Source organism: Balaenoptera acutorostrata, chromosome X, assembly GCF_949987535.1.
Source record: "Balaenoptera acutorostrata chromosome X, mBalAcu1.1, whole genome shotgun sequence".
NCBI lineage: Eukaryota > Metazoa > Chordata > Mammalia > Artiodactyla > Balaenopteridae > Balaenoptera > Balaenoptera acutorostrata.
This window is the reverse complement of record NC_080085.1, coordinates 44,166,432-44,185,884: the sequence shown is the minus strand read 5'-3', so window position 1 is coordinate 44,185,884 and position 19,453 is coordinate 44,166,432. Positions and strand designations below refer to the sequence as shown.

Sequence of the window (19,453 nt, the reverse complement as noted above, 5' to 3'; positions counted from 1 at the left end):
AGACGTTTTACATTCTTGTTTTCATATTAAGTCTTTGAAGTCTGGTGTGTATAATAAACTTACAAACACATCTCAGTTTAGACTAGTCACATTTAAGTGCTCAGTACTCACATGTGGCTAGTAGGTAGGTAGTAGACAGGACAGCTCAGTGCTAGGCCTTGTTCTCAGGAACACTGGAATGTATTAGATACCTTTCTGTGAGGTGATGAAGAAAGGCACATTAGTGGGAATGAGCCTGATAATAATTTGTTCAGCAGAAAGCTGTTCTTTCAGTTATTACCCACATGGGCTGCACATCATGAGGTTAGAACCCCATGTAACATTAACAGTCCTTTAAGCTCCTTCAAAGTCTCCTCCACTGCTTTTGGGAGAGCAACTCTCTTAAAGCACGACATCATTTTGATTCTGCAAATATTCTCCAAGGCAGGGAGGTCATAGACCTCTGGAGAGTGGCCATGAACTGAGGCAGGAAGTGATTTAAGGTGGGAACATCAGAGTCATCAAAGAAGAGGCCCCTGGTATTCAAGTCCTTCAAGTGATCCAGGGGAAGTACCAACAAAGAACTACCTACTAGCCTGGGAATTCTCTCTCTTTTCTATCCTCTACCCTTCCCCATACTCAATCTCTTTTCCCAGGACAGTCCATCTCTCAGGGGCTCCCTGTCTCACCTCTGTGCTCTGGAGGATATGTAACTGTATGTGTGAGCGTGTGCAGTCATGTGTGTGGCTGTGTGAAAGCGTGTGGCTGTCTGTGGGACTGTGTGCTGTCATAACTCAGCTGTGTAAGGGATGGATGGGTGAATTTACAGCCCCAAAAGTACATCTAGGAATAATCAAGTAAAAGAAATCTTCCTAGTTTGTGTCCTCTCAGAAGGAGACACAAATTAGTGTAGCCTGAATTTAGGCCCTGAGCTCGCCTGACAATTTCTAGCGACAGACTCTCCCTGTCGTTGCAGGGGCTATCTGGCACAAAGGAGGATTCAAAACTGGAATCGGTTTTTCTCCTTTGGAAGACAATATTTTAAATCTATTTTCTCACATAAAGGGCTTTCAGAGTTATCTTAGGTTTTAGGCAATCTTCCTTGATTGGTGACTTAGCAATGTGTTTTAAAAGAGAGCCCTTAGAGAAGGCAGGTTTCTTTTTTTAACCTTTCAGGGTAGAAAGGAAAGAAGGGGTGAGAGAGTAGTACTTTTCAGGGAGCCCTTCCCAGCAGGCCTTAAGCCACGTCAGGGGTTCCCTCATACTGCTTGTAAAGGCAATCTGGATAATGGGGTTAATCATCTGAAAAGTAAGACAGGTGGCCATCTTCCTGCTCTGAAACAGACACAGTCACAGATTGTCTGTTGTCTGCTTTCCCCAGGGAGAAGATGTGGCTCTAAGCCAGTGCATCAAAAGAGAAGAATTAAGGTGTGGGTGAGACTTACCCTGTCTGCTCTATCAGAATAGGAGGTGCTTACAGACCGCATTTCCCGGAGGGCTTAGTCTGCTATTGAAGAACCATGTGCAGCCAGGAGTGACTAAACCTGGGTTAAAGCTAGAGGGAGATCAGGGAAAGGAATCCTTGTAAATATTGGGAACAAAAAGCATGGAATAAAATGTTTATCCTCTGTTTAGTCAAGATTTATTGAACACCTGATTAGAACATCCTGTGTTATCTTCCCAGATGTAGGAATCGTAGAGACGAAAGGGGGAGGTAACTTTCACTTACAGAAATGTGCCAAGCACTTTACATATTCTTAAGGCCATCCTATGGGGTAGATGGCATCTTCCCTACTTTATCGATGAGGGGACTAATAATATCTATAGGACTTTTGTGACTTATAGCTAGTGAGGGGGAATTCAAACTTGGATATGCCTTATTCCAAAGCCCATTCTTCCCACTGCCCTACGCTGCTGTCTTAAGTCTTACTGTTTAGTTAAGGAGACATGACATCTATTCTCAAGAAACAATCAGAGAAAAGAAAGTTCTATGTTAACAATAATTAAACACTAATAATGTAAAGTAGAGACAGCATGTATTTGACATGATCAGGAACAGTTCTAAGGTCAGAGCAGACTTTGTATTTCCCTGATGGAGTTGGTTAGTTTCATGTTGGGTAGTAGGAAACTTGGACAAAGAGCTGTCAACAATACAGTTCAATGTTACTAAAGAAAATGACTATGGTTACCCTCCCCCAAACCATCTCAAAAACAAACCTGGACCAAAATTTAACAATGAACCCCAGCTCTGCTCGGTATGCAAAATATCATTAGCTCCTTAGCTAACATTATTTTGCCATAGTGATAGAGAAGCACCCTTTTGGCAAGGCTAGGTCTGAGTTATACCAGTGGGTGAAGAAATACTAGTTCGTTATTGTTCCCCTAGGAGACATAGCTGAGGATTCAATGCCTGATACATCTTGAAGATAAAAGTTCCAATATTGTTTTGTCCCACTGTCACATCACCCTAGAAGCAACAATTTCACAGTTAATCAAAGCAGTGGTACCACATGGGTCCATCTGTATTCTGAACTATGTTTAGCATAGACTCCATGATTTCAATTAGAATGATAGAATTCTCTCATTGCCTCATAAGTCTTAACAAAACCAATTGTCTTGTTATAAATGAATAAAGATGGGTTCAATTAAGAGTGCTTCGAAAAATACATTCTTCTATATGTATGTCTTTATGAAACCTTGGGTGAAGATAACGAAGACAAGTCTGAAAATTTCATCCCCTTTTTATTGAGCAAGAAAGACATATGGAGTGATATATTAAATGATGTTGTAATGGCTTGGCAAGTCTTAATGGCCAACCTCTTCTAGTAACCCATTTCAGAACAATCTTAACCAAGCTGTGGTTGGAGAGCTTTTTTTTTTTTAAATTAATTAATTTATTTATTTTTGGCTGTGTTGGGTCTTCGTTTCTGTGCGAGGGCTTTCTCTAGTTGCTGCAAGCGGGGGCCACTCTTCATCGCGGTGCGCGGGCCTCTCATTATCGCGGCCTCTCTTGTTGCGGAGCACAGGCTCCAGACGCGCAGGCTCAGTAGTTGTGGCTCACGGGTCTAGTTGCTCCGCGGCATGCGGGATCTTCCCAGACCAGGGCTCGAACCTGTGTCCCCTGCATTGGCAGGCGGATTCTCAACCACTGCACCACCAGGGAAGCCCTGGTTGGAGAGCTTTTATTAAATGCCCAGCACTGTACTACTACTGTCTATCATTTTCCAACCTGATCATTTGCTTGAGGGTGATGAAGGATGATGATGAACATTATAAGGTTTCTTTCCTTATAGTCCTTAAAATCAACTGAGGTAAATGCAGTTAGAAATAATTCAGAGACTTGACTGCTTCAGAAGAGATATAGCTATAGAAATAGGACCTCTTGGAACCATTTTAAGAAGAAAGCTACTGACAAATTCAGAAGTTCATCCCTTTAGGAAGGGCCTGTAATAACAGCAATAAGGATTCCTGACTGAAGCCCTTTGGACACTTTTCTCTGGAAAAGCATGGGCCTTTAGTAGCTGATCTTGGCCAGGTGGGCTGGCACATATGACACTCCTTTCTGGTCTCTCAGTATTAGAGTCTCATTGCCTAGATTCTAGCAAAGACCTCCATAATAATCCTTCCCTTCCTGGAAGTGTTGCCTGGAGGAGGCCAAAATAATGAGGTGGCTTCCCACTTTTGTTGGTGGCTTATGACCAGCTCCAGGTCCCCAAGAAGTGTCTCTGTTGTCCAAGACCAGTTCACTGTGCCTTTGACAATCCTCAAGAGATAGATGATGGAGGTTTTCTAACAACCAGATTTCTAGTGGCAAGGGCACAGCCCAGTCTGGGGTCAGCAGTGGAAGCCAGTTCAGGGTATCAGCGATTGGTAAGCTTGCTGAAACTCTAGTTTTATTTTTTTAATTTAATTTTTATTTTATACTGGAGTATAGTTGATTTACAATGTTGTTTTAGTTTCAGGTATACAGCAAAGTGGTTCACTTATATATATACTCATTCTTTTTCAGATTCTTTTCCCACATAGTTTATTACAGAATATTGAGTAGAGTTCCCTGTGCTATACAGTAGATCCTTGTTGATTATCTATTTTATATATAGTAGTGTGTATATGTTAATCCCAAAAGTCTAGTTTTAGAGAGAATCTCCCCGTAGCAAGAATATCAAGAAGTTGATTCACCACTTCCTCACACATCCTATGCCCTAACCAATCCATACCTGACAAACTATATTCTTCAAGTACACCAAGATCTTTCCCACCGCTTTGTCTTTGCACATGTTGTACCTTTTCTAGAATATCCCCATCTCCTTTTTACAGAACTATTCTAGCATTGCTCATACTGGGGAGTAAATCATCTATGAGGAGATCTCTCTGTTACATTGTGATCTTTTCAAAGGTGGGAATTGTATCTTATTATCTCTGTTATCTCCATTAGCCAGAACAGAGACTGACATACAGCATGCTGAACCAGGTAAATGCTGATTAAGTAACTGAATTATTTATCCAGATGTGGCTGGGGTTGCATATTTCTGAATTCCATTATCAGTAGGCTTTATTTGGTATCATACCCTGTGTGTGTGTATTTCAGGGACCTCTTGTTTAATGGAATGATTAAACTTTTTGACCTTTTTTGTTTGTTTCTTTGAGCAAAAGGTACATTTGTAGCCTTCAAGTGAATTGGTCCAATTCCCAGATTCCAGTGGAACACCACTGGCTCCCTCTTGTGAGGCAGTCTCAGAATTTCTCCTATAATTAATTTCTTAGGAGGTCTGTGGACAAGTACATCTTAGTAGAGTTGTTCTGGGTCTGAATGCTTTGGCTTCTAAGTGTTGTGAACCAACAAGTTACTTCTTGGAAAACATTAAGACCTTCACTTGACAAGGGTAAAGAAGCCATTCTAGGAATCTTGACCAGCTCAAAAATCTGAGCACCCTGGAGTTAAAAGTCTTCCTGAAGGTCATGTTTATAACCTAATCTCACAAAGCAACTCGTACCAGTTTTGAGTTGCTCCCCCTTCTAGAGGTTTCTCTGTCTTTTAGAAGATTATTCCTTTTAAGGAACTAAAATCTGCCTCCAACTGGTCCATACAAAATGATCTGTACCTTCTTAAAAACTAACTGCCTTTTGAGTAGTTAATGACAGTGTTGGATTCCTCATGACATATTTTCTAAATTCAGTTTTTTCAGTATTTTTGAGCACCTTCCTAGTGCCAGGCACCCTGGTCTAATCTTCTCCAGGTCCCTCAACTGTTTCCCATGTATCAGGTTCCTCTGAACCACGTCTATAGATAATTTCCACCTTGTCACTGGCTCCAAAGTTTGGAACTTGTTACATGATATTCTTGTTAAATGCTTCCCATTATTCCAGCCAGTCCAGATCTTTAAGATCCCATCATATGTGAGACCTGCCATGTTCTAGGTGAGTCTGCTCTTTTAGTTAATCAGTATAAGTACCCAGTTATGGGACTTTGGAATAGTACCTCTCCTGAAACAGTATGGTATAGTTGAATTGGAGGGCACCAGATCTGTTTTCAATTTATTTAACCTCTTTGGGACTCTTTGAGTGCAAATTATCCTTCCTTCATAGGGTCATTGTCAGGATTCACGAGATACTATCTATAAAACATTAAGCACTGTGCCTGAGCACTTAGTGGGTACACAATAGAAGTTAATGTCCCTCTCTTCCTGCCAGTTGGTCCTGCCTACCACTGCCCTCTACTGAGGAGAGTCAGTAACTGCTTTGAACTTGCATTTCTGGTTTGAGCCAAGTAGCTCTGTTCCATTCACTCTCTTTTTAGCCCTTTAAAGAATGGCAGTCTTATATGAGATATAACATAAACTGGTGGACTGGACTCAATTTTGTGAAATTGTTCCTGTAAAAATATTACAGTAGATATCTTTGCCAATTTCTGACACAGCACAACTGAATTAGAGTTCTATATTGCATGGATAGCTATTGGTGAGACTTTTTTTTTTAAGTATTATAAGATCCCAAGGTGCTAATCATTGATGTTTGGAATATAATCCAATTTCTGTTGTTCATTGTCATGTAAACAGTAAAAATCACAGCCTGAATATGAATTTCATTCACAGGTCTTCTGAATAATATGATTCCTGTGTTCTTTCTGAGAAGGAACATTTATATGAATTGGTATTTTAATTCGTCTGACAGGATGATGTAGGTTTGCATAAGAGCAATAAAAATACAGGGACCCAAGTGGTTCTTAGTGCCACACTGGTGAAAGGTCACATTGTTAGAATTATCTTCTATGAGAGGATTTTGGGGTGTGGAGGGAAATCCCTAAGCCTGGCAATCAGACATTATAGTAGAGTGAACAGAGGGTAGTCTTGGTGTCAGATCTGAGTTTGAATTCCACCTTGGCCATTCACTAGCTGTATGATCTAGGACAGGTCCTTTGACCTCACCTTACCTCAGCTTTATCTTGTATAATATGGGGAACAGTTATACCAAGGATTTATTGTGAGTATTATAAATGAGGTTAACAATTCTGTACCACTTAGCACAGTGCTTGGCATATGGTAAGCAAGCAATAAATCATTGCTCTTAGGATCGATTCCAGTTAATAGCAGTTAAGCCCCTTGGAGCTGCAGTATCATTTCCCTACTGGAGAGTGAAAGGAGCAATATCATGTACATGATTTGGGGATTCAATTCCTGGGTTCACGTAGAAACTAAGCCACCCTGAGTCCTTCAGATTTTGCTAGAAGTTTATAATCATTCACCTGAAGGGCAATGGGAATACACTGGGTTGTTTAATAGCCCTTGGCGGCATGTGGGCAAAAACAGTGAGAAGAACCCTGGGGAGTAATATATTGCTTGTTCTCTTGCCCACAATTCTTTAAATGCAAGTACTTGGATTTACCAACCCAAGCAGGAGTCAAAGGCTGCTGCCATTTTGGGGTTCTATAAACGTATATTCATGAATCTGGTGAACCAGTCACCAAAGCTCCCTTTAGGGAGGAGGGAGGTTACTGGAATCTTTGTTTCCTGTTGAGGAATCTTGCCCTAGAGACAAAAAGAAAACCCCTAAAATATTCTGCTCAAAAGAAAAGAGCAATCTGGCTGAGGTGGGTTACTTAGTAAAGGATAAACTTCGCCACCAACCAGCTTTATAAATTAAAAATAGGCACAAAAATTAATCTATAGTGACAGAAAGATGATCAAGCCTGTGGAGGGGGCCAGGGAAGGGTGGGTGGCAGTTCAAAGGGCAGAAAGAAACTTTTGGTGTTAATGAGCTTTGACATATGTTCACCATCTTGATTATGGTGATGGTACATACATATGTCAAAGCTCATCAAATAATATACTTTAAACATGTGCAATTTAATGTATTTCAACTGTACCTTGATAAAGCTCTTACTTAAACCCAGTGCCTATAACACCTGGCATGTAGTAAGTGCTCGCTAAGTATGTTCTTGAATTTAGATAAATAATTGTGACAGACCAACTTCTGGAATGGCTGTGTGAGAAGCTCAGCAGACACCCTCACTAGTGAAATAACCATTAAACTGGTAAAATTTTTATCAGAAACAACTGTTTAAAGTGTCAGGAAATTGGTTTAAGGGCATGCAACAAATTGAGAAGCATTTATTTAAGAACATTTATTGAATCTTAGTAAGAACAGTTGTCATATGTGGCATTTGATCCAGGACTTGCTCCTACTTCTCCTCCTAGCTTTATATTGCAGAAAATTTATTCTAGGTGGGCACAGCCAAAAGGCAAACAAACAAACAAAAAATACAAGGGCTCTCTTCTTCACTAACTCCTGGTTATAGGGTATAGTTTCACTCCAGGATGGGCAGGCTGCTAGTGACTCTAATTCTGCCCTCTAGTTTTATGTTGTGGAAGATTTATTCTGGGCGAAAATGGCCAAGAAAATGGAGGGCTCTCATCCCCGGCCCAGCTCCCACTCTTAAGATGAAGTCTGTTTCCTAGGCAGGTACAGCAAACTATGAGAGGCAGTTGGAGAAGACTGGCAACTCCTATTTTCTCCCTCCCAGGTCCAGGGCCAGGACCCAGATGTTGTACTTGTCAGACAAGGACTTCAAGGGCTCATAGGGCAGAGGTGTCACTCCAGAAAAAACAGGCTGCCATATCACACTTTCCTCACCTAGCTCCAGCATAGTTGCACAGCCTATGGAGGCTGACTTTCTTTAGAACAGAGCATGAAGGAACTCATTCCTAAAGGTGTTGTTGAAAACCATAGAGATCATAGTAGTGAAAATTAGAAAAGCAATTATATATTAGTAGCAGGCAGAAAAGAGCAGACCAGCCAGACATTTTGCAGAGAGACCTAGGGAAAGAAACCATCAAAATGGGCCCTGCTAAGATCAAACTTATCCCTAGTTTGGGCTGTACACATGCTGTAGGTAGGAGCAACCCATGCAGGGGCAACCAGAAATGTTATTTGTGAACTGCTGAATTCTCTTTGAATGCAGGGTAGAATCAAAACCTCTCTGAACTATGAAGGCATTCCACAAGCCATACAAAGATACATTGGCAAAGGGTAGAAGCTTTACTGGTTCTGGGTGCCTAAGAAAAACCTTTGACCACTTGATCACAGGCTAAAACTAACTATGCTGAACCAGAGGTGACTCCCAGAAAGCCAGGTTTAAAAATAAAACAAAGGGAAAAATGAGCATGATGTCAGAGGTTGCACACTGCAGAGAAAATAGACTTCAGTGAGAATTAGTCCAGGCAAGTGATTAAACAAATAGAGAAAAACAAAACAAAATAGAAATAAGACCCAAGAAGGGGAGGTAAACAGAATCCAGGGTTACTACAATGTATTATTTATTTATTTTTTAACTTTTTATTTTATATCGGAGTATAGCTGATTAACAATGTTGTGATAGTTTCAGGTGCACAACAAAGGGACTCAGCCATACATATACATGTATCCATTCTCCCCCAAACTCCCCTCCCATCCAGGCTGCCACATAACATTGAGCACAGTTCCCTGTGCTATACAGTAGGTCCTTGTTGGTTATCCATTTTAAATATAGTGGTGTGTACCTGTCAATCCAAAACTCCCTGATTATCCCTTACCCCCATCCTGTCCCCCTGGTAACCATAAGTTCGATCTCTAAGTCTGTGAGTCTGTTTCTGTTTTGTAAGTTCATTTGTATCATTTCTTTTTAGATTCCGCATATAAGGGATATAATACGATGTTTCTTTTTCTCTGTCTGACTTACTTCAGTCAGTATGACAATCTCTAGGTCCATCCATGTTGCTTCAAATGGCATTATTTCATTCTTTTTAATGGCTGAGTAATATTCCATTGTATATATATACCACATCTTCTTTATCCATTCCTCTGTCGATGGACATTTAGGTTGCTTCCATGTCTTGGGTATTGTAAACAGTGCTGCAACGAACATTGGGGTGCATGTATCCTTTCAGACCATGTTTTTCTCCAGATATATGCCTAGCAGTGGGATTGCAGGGTCATATGGTAGCTCTATTTTTAGCTCTATTATTTAAAATATCTAGTTTGCAATAAAAATTATGAGCCTTCCCCCCCCCCCAAAAAAAAACCCAGGAAAGTGTAACCATGGAAAGGAAATAAGTCAGGTAATAGAAATTACTTTTGAGGGAGCCCAGATGTTATATTTGTCAGATAAGTACTTCAAAGTTGCTATTATAAATATATTCAAAGAAGTAAAGGAAAACACGTTTTATGATCTAAAGGATATATAATGGCAATGACTAATCAAATAAAGAATATCAATGAAAAGATAGAACACATTTAAGAAAAGAACCACATGGAAATTCTGGATTGTAAAAGTACAATAACCTAAATGAAAAATTCATAAAAGAGGATCAACAATATATTTTACATGGTAGAAGAGAGAATTAGTGAACTGGAAAACAGATCAATAGAAAGTATACATTCTGAAGAAAATAAAAAGAATCAAAAAATTGAACAGACACATGTAGAATACAAGCACACCAACATAAGTGCAATGGGAGTACCAGAAGGAGAGGAGAGAAGGGGCAGAAAAATTATTCATAGAAAGAATGGCTTAAAAGTTTCCAAATATGATGAAAGACATTTATCTAAACATCCAAGAAGTTCACGAACTCCAAGTAGGATAAACTAAACAGATCCACACCTAGAGATATCATAGTCAAGATGTTGAAATTCAAAGCCAAAGAGGAAAATCTTGAACGTAGCAAGTGAAAAAAGACCCATCACAAAAAGGAACCCCAGTAAGTTTGACAATTGACTTCTCATCAGAAACAATGGCTATCATGGGATGGGGGGATGACATATTCAGCATGATAAAAATCAACCAATAATGCTATATCTGGAAAAACTAACTTTAAATTTGTAGATTAAATAAAGATGTTCCCAGAAAACTAAATATGAGGAGAATTTGTTGCTAGCAGACCTGCCTTACAAGAAAAAGTAAAAGAAATCCTTCAGGCTGAAGAAAAAGCAATAATGGACAGTAATTTGAATCCATACGGAAAAAAAAGAGTGCTTATAAAGTAATTATGTAGTAACTATAAAGACAGTATAATTACATATTTCTTCTCCATATTTCCTTAGTTTATTTAAAAAACAATAGCATACTGAAACAGCAATGAGCACACTTAGCACCAAGATTTTAGATTTTAGTGCCATTCTCCAATAAAAGGAACCAGGGATCTTTGGAGGAATGGCTGATTCTAGGACTGGGCTAAAAAATATACAAGATGAGCCTGGAGAATCTTGTAGTGCCAGAAAGTAAGGAAGTGCTCAAAACAAAACAAAAAAATAACCACACACACATACACACACACACACCCATACCCACACACACACATACACAATGAAGGGGGTATGTGAAAGGGACACTGGAGTCAACTGAAAGAGGTCCTAATGGCCAAAGCTGAAACAACTTGAGCAGAAAAAAAACCAATAAATTAGTAATGGACTATGTCCCAAGGTATAAAATAAATATCCATGAGTCTATATGGGTATAAATAAATGATTGAATAAATATATAAATGGGGAGAATAGACAACTCTTTCATGCAGAATAATTGCAAATAATTTATGTTGATAATCTTCTCTCAGGTACATGGAATATAACTCTCCACTCTTTAAGTCAGGCCTGTGTATAGTGACTTCCTTGAAAGAGTACTGTATGGAAAAGGAAAAAAGAGTAATATATAGTGAAGAAAGCTGACAAACACTACCTCAGCCAGGTGATAAAGGTTAACATCAACAGTATTAAGTCATTTTGATAGTATGCCCCTTGATATGATGTGATGAAAAGGGCATTGCACTTTTGTGATCTTCCCCTCAAAAACCCATAGCCCCAGTCTAATCGTGAGAAAAACGTCAGACAAATACCGATGGAGGAACATTCTACAAAATACCTAACCAGTACTCCTCAAAAATGTCAAGGTTGTGAGAAACAAGGAGAGTATGAAAAACTGTCAAAGGAAAGAAGAGCCTAAGAGATGTACCAACTAAATGTAATGTTGTATCCTGGATGGCATCCTGGAACAGAAAAAGGACATTAGGTAAAAACTAATGAAATTTTGAATAGTATGGACTTTAGTTACTAATAATGTACCAATATTGGTTAACTAGTTATTACAAATGTACCATATTAATGTCATACATTAATAGTAGGGGACATTGTGTGTGGGGTGTATGGGAAATCTCTGTACTGTCTTTGCAATTTGTATATCTAAAACTATTCTAAAATAAAAGTTTATTTTAAAAGCAATAGCACTAACATCATACTTAATGATGATAAGCTTTCTCATTAAGATCAGAAACAAGGAAAAGATGTTCCCTTTCACCACTCCTTTTCAACATTGTACTGGAAGTACTATATAATGCAGTAAAATAATGAAAGGTATAAAGTTTGGGATGGAATAAAGAAAACTGCTTGTAGGTGACATGATGGTATATATAAAAAATCTGAAAGAATGGACACAAAAAACTTGGAACGAATAAGCAGTTACAGCAAGGTTGCAGGATACAAGGTTAATATAGAAAAGTAAATCACTTTCCTATATATCAGCAATGAACAAGTGAAACTTGAAATTAAAAACATAGTACCATTTACATTAGCACCCCCCAAAATGAAATACTTAGGTATAAATCAAACAAAATATGTACAAGAACTATATGAGGAAAATTACAGAAAGTCTGATGGTACTAAAAAAGAACTAAATAAATGGATAGATATTCCATGTTCATGGATAGAAAGACTCAATATTGTCGAGTCATTTCTTCTCAAATTGATATATAGATTCAATGCAATCCCAATCAAAATCCCACCAAATTATTTAGTGGATATCGATGAACTAATTCTAAAGTTTATTTGGAGAGGCAATAGACCCAGAAAAACCAACGCAGTATTGAAGGAGAACAAAGTTGGAGGACTGACACTACTTGACATTAAGAATTTTTAAAAAATAAATTTATTTATTTATTTGTTTGTTTTATTTTAGGCTGTGTTGGGTCTTTGTTCTGTGCACGGGCTTTCTCTAGTTGCAGCGAGTGGTGCGCGGGCTTCTCATTGTTGTGGCTTCTCTTGTTGCAGAGCACGGGCTCTAGAGTGCAGGCTCAGTAGTCGTGGCACACGGGCTTAGTTGCTCCGCGGCATGTGGGAATCTTCCCGGGTCAGGGATTGAACCCGTGTCACCTGCATTGGCAGGCAGATTCCCACCCACTGTGCCACCAGGGAAGCCCAACATTAAGATTTACTATAAAGATACAGTAATCAAGAAGGTGTGGTATTTGCAAAAGAATAGAAAAATAGATCAGTGGAGCAGAATGGAGAGCCCAGAAATAGACCCACATAAATATAGCTCACTGATTCTTTTTTTTTTTTAAATCTTTATTGGAGTACAATTGCTTTACAATGGTGTGTTAGTTTCTGCTTTATAACAGAGTGAATCAGTTATACATATACATATGTCCCCATATCTCTTCCCTCTTGCATCTCCTTCCCTCCCACCCTCCCTATCCCACCCCTTTAGGTGGTCACAAAGCACTGAACTGATCTCCCTGTGCTATGCAGCTGCTTCCCACTAGCTATATATTTTACATTTGGTAGTGTATAGATGTCCATGCCACTGTCTCACTTTGTCCCAGCTTACCCTTCCCCCTCCCCGTATCCTCAAGTCCATTCTCTAGTAGGTCTGTGTCTTTATTCCCGTCTTGCCACTAGGTTCTTTTTTTTTTTTTAGGTTCCACATATATGTGTTAGCATACGGTATTTGTTTTTCTCTTTCTGACTTACTTCACTCTGTGTGACAAACTCTAGGTCCCTCCACCTCACTACAAATAACTCAATTTTGTTTCTTTTTATGGCTGAGTACTATTCCATTGTATATATGTGCCACATCTTCTTTATCCATTCATCTGTTGATGGACACTTAGGTTGCTTCCATGTCCTGGCTATTGTAAATAGAGCTGCAATGAACATTTTGGTACATGACTCTTTTTGAATGATGGTTTTCTCAGGGTATATGCCCAGTAGTGGGATTGCTGGGTCGTATGGTAGTTCTATTGTCAGTTTTTTAAGGAACCTCCATACTGTTCTCCATAGTGGCTGTATCAATTTACATTCCCACCAACAGTGCAAGAGGGTTCCCTTTTCTCCACACCCTCTCCAGCATTTATTGTTTGTAGATTTTTTGATGATGGCCATTCTGACCAGTGTGAGATGATATCTCATTGTAGTTTTGATTTGCATTTCTCTAATGATTAATGACGTTGAGTATTCTTTCATGTGTTTGTTGGCAATCTGTATATCTTCTTTGGAGAAATGTCTATTTAGGTCTTCTGCCCATTTTTGGATTGGGTTGTTTGTTTCTTTGATATTGTAGCTCACTGATTATTGACAAAGGAGCAAAGGCAATACAGTGGAGCAAAGATAGTCCTTTCAACAAATGGTGTTGGAACAACTGGACATCCACATGCAAAAAAAAAAAAATCAAGACAAAGACATAATACCCTTCACAAAAATTAACTCAAAATGGATCATAGACTTAATGTGGAATGTAAAACTATAAAACTCCTAGAAGATAATATAGAAGAAAACCTAAATGACTTTGGGTAAGGTGATGAATTTTTAGATAAAACACCAAAGGCATGATCCATCAAAGAAATAATTTATAAGCTGGGCTTCATTCAAAATTAAAAACTTCTGCTATGCAAAAGAGATTGTCAAGAGAATGAGAAGACAAGCCACCAGACTGGGAGAAAATATTTGCAAAAGCATCTTCTTTATCCATTAATCTATCAATGGACACTTACAATATCTTGGCTATTGTAAATAATGCTGCAGTGAACATGGGGTGGGGTGCACATATCTTTTCAAATTAGTATCTCCAATTTCTCTGAATAAATATCCACAAGTGGAACGGCTGGATCATATGATAGTTTTATTTTTAATATTTTGAGGAACCTCCATATGGTTTTTCATAGTGGCCAAACAAATTTACATTCATACCAACAGTGCACAAGGGTTCCCTTTTCTCCACATCTCCTCCAGCACTTCTTTTTTCTTTCCTTTTTGATAATAGCCATTTTGACAGGTGTGAGGTAATATCTCATTGTGGTTTTGATTTGCATTTTGATTTGATTGGTTATGTTACGCATCTTTCATGTGCCTGTTGGCCATATGTCACCCTTGGAAAAATGTCTATTCAGATCCCCTGCTCATTTTTTAATCAGCTTTTATTTTTATTGGCTTGTATGAGTTGTTTATATATTTTGAATATTAACCCCTTGTGGGTTATTTCATTTATAAATATCTCCTCCCATTCAGTACGCTGCCTATTTGTTTTGTTGGTGGTTTCCTTCACTGTGCAAAAGCTTTTTAGTTTGATATGGGTCCATTTGTTTATTTTTGCTTTGTTGCCTTTGCCTGAAGAGACAGATCCAAAAAAAAAATAGTTCTGAGACTGATAACAAAGAGCATAAGTATATGATTTCTTCTATAACTTAGGTGGTTTCAGGTCTTAAATTTAAGTCTTTAATCCATTTTCAGTTTATTTTTGTATTTTGTAAAAAAAGTGCCCCATTTTCATTCTTTTGCATATAGCTGTCCAGTTTTCACAACATCATTTATCGAAGAGACTTTTTCCCACTGTATGTTCTTGCCTCCTTTGTCATAACTTAATTGCCCATTTAAGTGTGGGTTCATTTCTTGGCTCTATTCAGTTCCAATGATCTCTTTGTTTTTGTGCCGGTACCATACTTTTTTGATTACTGTAGCTCTGTAATATAGTTTGAAATCAGGGAGTGTGATACCTCCTGTTTGGTTCTTCTTTCTTAAGGTTGTTTTGGCTATTAGGGGTCTTTTGTGTTTACGTACAAAGTTTAGAATTACTTGTTCTAGGTCTGTGAGAAATGCCATTGGTATTTTGATAAGGAATGCATTGAGTCTGTAGATTGCCTTGGGTAGTATGGTCATTTGAACAATACTAATTCTTCCAATCCACAAGCATGGTATATCTTTCCATGTATTTATGTCATCTTAAATCTCTTTCCTCAGTGCCTTGTCATTTTCTGAATATAGGACTTTTACCTCCTTAGTTGGATTTACTCCTAGGTATTTTATTCTTCTGGATGCAATTATGAATGGGATTGTTTTCTTAATTTCTATTTCTGCTAGTTTATGTTAGTGTATAGAAAACCAGCAGAGTCCTGGGTATTAATTTTGTATCCTGCAAATTTACCCAGTTCATTAATGAGTTCTAGTCGTTTTTTGGTGGTATCTTTACAATTTTCTATGTATAGTATCATGTCATCTGCAAACAGTGACAATTTTACTTCTTCCTTTCCAATTTGGATCCTTTTAATTACTTTTTCTTGTCTGATTGCTATGGCTATAACTTCCAATACTATATTGAATAAAAGCGGCAAGGGTGGGCATCCTTATCTTGTTCCTGATCTTAGAGGAAGTGCTTTCAGCTTTTCACCATCGAGTATGATGTTAGCTGTGGGCTTGTCATATATGACCTTTATTATGTTGAGGTATGTTTCTTCTATACCTACTTTCTTGAGAGTTTTTATCATAAATGGATGTTGGATTTTGTCAAAAGAATTTTCTGCATTTACTGAGATGATCATATGATTTTTACTCTTCAATTTGTTAATGTGGTGTTTCATATTGATTGATTTGCAGATATTGCAGAAATGGACAAGCTGAATATTCATTTCATGCATTCATATCCATTTAATGTTAATTCTAAAATACATATTGAATTGCACGTACCCTGTCTAGCCAAAATAATCTTGAAAAAGAAGAACAAAGTTGGAGGACTCACACCTCTTAAATTCAAACTTAGTACAAAGCTACAGTAATCAAGACAATGTGGTACTGTCATAAGGAAAGACATATATAGATAAATGAAATAGAATTGAGTGTCCAGCAATAAAATCATACATCTATGGTCAATTACCATATGATCCAGCAATTCTACTCTTAGATATCTACCCAAAAGAAATGGAAACATATGTCTACACAAAAACTTGTACATGAATATTCTTAGCAGCATCATTCCTCATAGTCAAAACACAGAAATGCCCCAAATGTCCATTAATGGTGACTGGATAAACAAACTATTATACATCCATATAATGGCATACTATTTGGCAATAAAGAGAATTGAAGCACTGATACATGCCACAATATGGATGAACCTCAAAAACATGCTAAGTGAAAGAAACCAGGCACAAAAGACCATACATTTTATCATTCCATTTATAAGAAAGGCAAATCTATAGAGACACAAAGTGATTAGTCGTTGCCTAGGACTGTGGGTAGGAACATGGACTGACTGAATATGAGCTCAAAGTTTCTTTCTTGGGGGTATGAACATGTTCTAAAATTAGATGTGGTGGTGATGGTTGCATAACTCTATAAATGTGCTAAAAACCTTTGAAATATACTTAAAATGGATGGATTTTATGGTATGATAATTTTATGGTATATAAATTGTATCTCAACAAAGCTATTCATTAAAAATTATAAATAATTGTTCCCCTAAATGCTACACATTGTCAGAAGACTTCAGCTGTACTTTCTCATTATATCTTAAGGGAAATGATAGAAAGGGAGTGAGATGGAAAATAAAATAAAACCTGTTCCACTAGTCTTTTTTTAATTGAAGTATAGTTGATTTACAATGCTGTGTTAGTTTCAGGTGTACAGCAAAGTGATTCAGATATATATTTATATATATATGTATATATATGTGTGTATATACATATATATATAAGTATATATATATTCTATGTATATGTATATATATTCTTTTTCAGATTCTTTTCCCTTATAGGTTATTACAAAATACTGAGTATAGTCCTCAGTGCTATACAGTAGGTCCTTGTTAGTTATCTATTTTCCCCTAGTCTTTTTTATGCAATTGGAATTTCAAGAATAAAGTTGTCCATGAGTAGGAATCTACTCTTCTCAGACTGGGAGAGACATACACATGACCTGGCTTCTCATCTAGGCTCTATTTCAGAATTGTACAGTTATATATAGAGGGAAGCCTGGGAGGTTTTTGTAAGATCCTCCAGTTCTTGAGGAGCATGGGCTTCTGAGGAGTGCATTGTTGGCTGCCTTTACCTGTAAAGTGCTTTTGGTTCATTTTAGTGCTTTAATTTCCATGGTTAACAGGGAGAGCCCACACCTTGCGGGCTGTGCTGGTGCTGTACAGCGGCTGATGACCAGAGCAAAATCAATCTGAGTGCTGATTGCAGAGGAGCCAAGGGCTGCAACTAGCCTGCATGTCAGGGGCCATGTCCCTTAGGTAGGCTTTTGCCTGACTTCTATACACTTGCCCTAGCTGAAACCCCACTGCCACCCCTCCACAGCCACATTCTCTGGCCTTCTCTGAACATTGCTGTGAGCCCCCACACTGGATTTCCTTCCCTCCTCTGGACTTTTCCAGAAACATCTTTTCTGCATTGCTGTAAATTTTCATTTTCTCTCACCCTCTGCTATTACTTAACTCAAGGACAGAGGAAATAGTTGCAGTCCAGAAACACACATAATAAAAAAAGAAGAAAAAGAAAGAAAGAGAAGAAGCCCCAAACCCATCCCAAATCTTTAAGAAAACAATCCCATAGGGTTTGGTTTTGAATTGCCATGCAATGTGGGGAATGTGAAACATGTGTTCATCAGGGCCCTTTCTGCTTGGAGCCTACCTGACTTCTCTCCTCCCTCCCCAGCCTGCTGGGCTAGGCTAGGCTCAGGGGAGCTACAAAGCCGCCAGCTTAGAAGATGGAGACAAATGGCAAGGCCCCAAGGGACAAAACAAGACTTGTAACTAGTTTTGAGGCCAAAGCAACACACGCAGTGTTTAAGGGCTGTGGGGGTAGATGCTGCAAAGCCTGGAATCCAAGCTTTGAAGTTAGACTGAGGCTGACTTGCAATGACCGTTCTGGAGGCAGCATTTTATGAGCTGGGCCTCCATTTGTTTCACCACCCTGACTCTCGCCTTGACTGTTACCACACGTTCCTGACTTGGTCTCCCTGCAGCCAGTCAGTGCCTCTTCTGAACTGTCCGCCCACATGGCTGCCTCGGTGCTCTTTCTAAAACAGAGGTGTGATCTCTACTCCCTCTCTTCTAGTATTTTTCATCTCCTCCGAGAGAAAACCACATTCCTTAACATGATAGATGAGACGCTTTATAAACTGGCCTCAACTGCTCTAGCCTCGTGTTTCATCACCTGTACTCACTCTCAAGTAACCCCACAAAACTATTTACCATTTTCCCAAATGTGTTTTTTTCTTTCCTTCATCAGCCCCTTTGCATCTGCTATTCCTTCAGCCAGGAATGCATATCCTTTTCCTCTTTATCTCCATTAGGCGATGTCTCACTCATCATTTAAGACCAAGTGCTCACTGGGAGTGGTTTTCAGCTTTTTTTTTTGTTGCCAGAGCTCACTGAATATACCTGAGGAAGGCAGAGTGGGGCAATGGAAAGAACCCAGAATATGCAGTCAGCCAGACTGTGTGATGACAGGTAAATGACTTAATTTCTCTCTGAGCTTCAGTTTCCTCACCTGTAAAATCGGAATGTGAATCCCAACAGTACAAAGTAGTTGATGTTTATAAGTGCCAAGCACAGTACCTGGTCCATGGTAGGTACTTGGGCAATGTTACACGTTGTAAAAGAGATAGAAAAATTATTCCTTCATCCTCAGTTGGGACTCTATGGAGGCATTTCCCCTCCAGGCAAACTAGTGGGTGGTGTTCTCTGGGACCTACTTTACCTAGTTGTCTTCTTGAGGTTCACGTGCCTTTGGCTACCCTCATATCTAAAGGGTGTTTTGCAAGTATCCTGCCTTCTTGGGAGCAGCCGTCAGCTGCCTTCCCATTCATGTCTCTTAGAAATCTAAATGGGCAGGTACGAGAGGGGAGGGTAACATTTTAGTGCCTCTTTCTTCTCTTCCTCATGCCCTGCTCTTGTCCTCAAGCC

At 38.8% G+C, this 19,453-nt stretch overlaps 1 protein-coding gene across 4 annotated transcripts in view; it reads left to right on the top strand.

The window, feature by feature from the left end:
* SHROOM4 (shroom family member 4) overlaps positions 1 to 19,453 on the top strand; it is a 214,810-nt gene that overhangs the window by 57,030 nt on the left and 138,327 nt on the right. The window contains exon 2 of one of the 4 annotated variants that reach the window (XM_057538372.1): positions 18,913 to 18,997. The exons of the other annotated variants lie outside the window; for them this stretch is intronic. The gene's annotated coding sequence lies outside the window, so the exon portion shown is untranslated. The remainder of the gene's footprint in view (positions 1 to 18,912; positions 18,998 to 19,453) is intronic. 4 annotated transcript variants of the gene reach the window in all.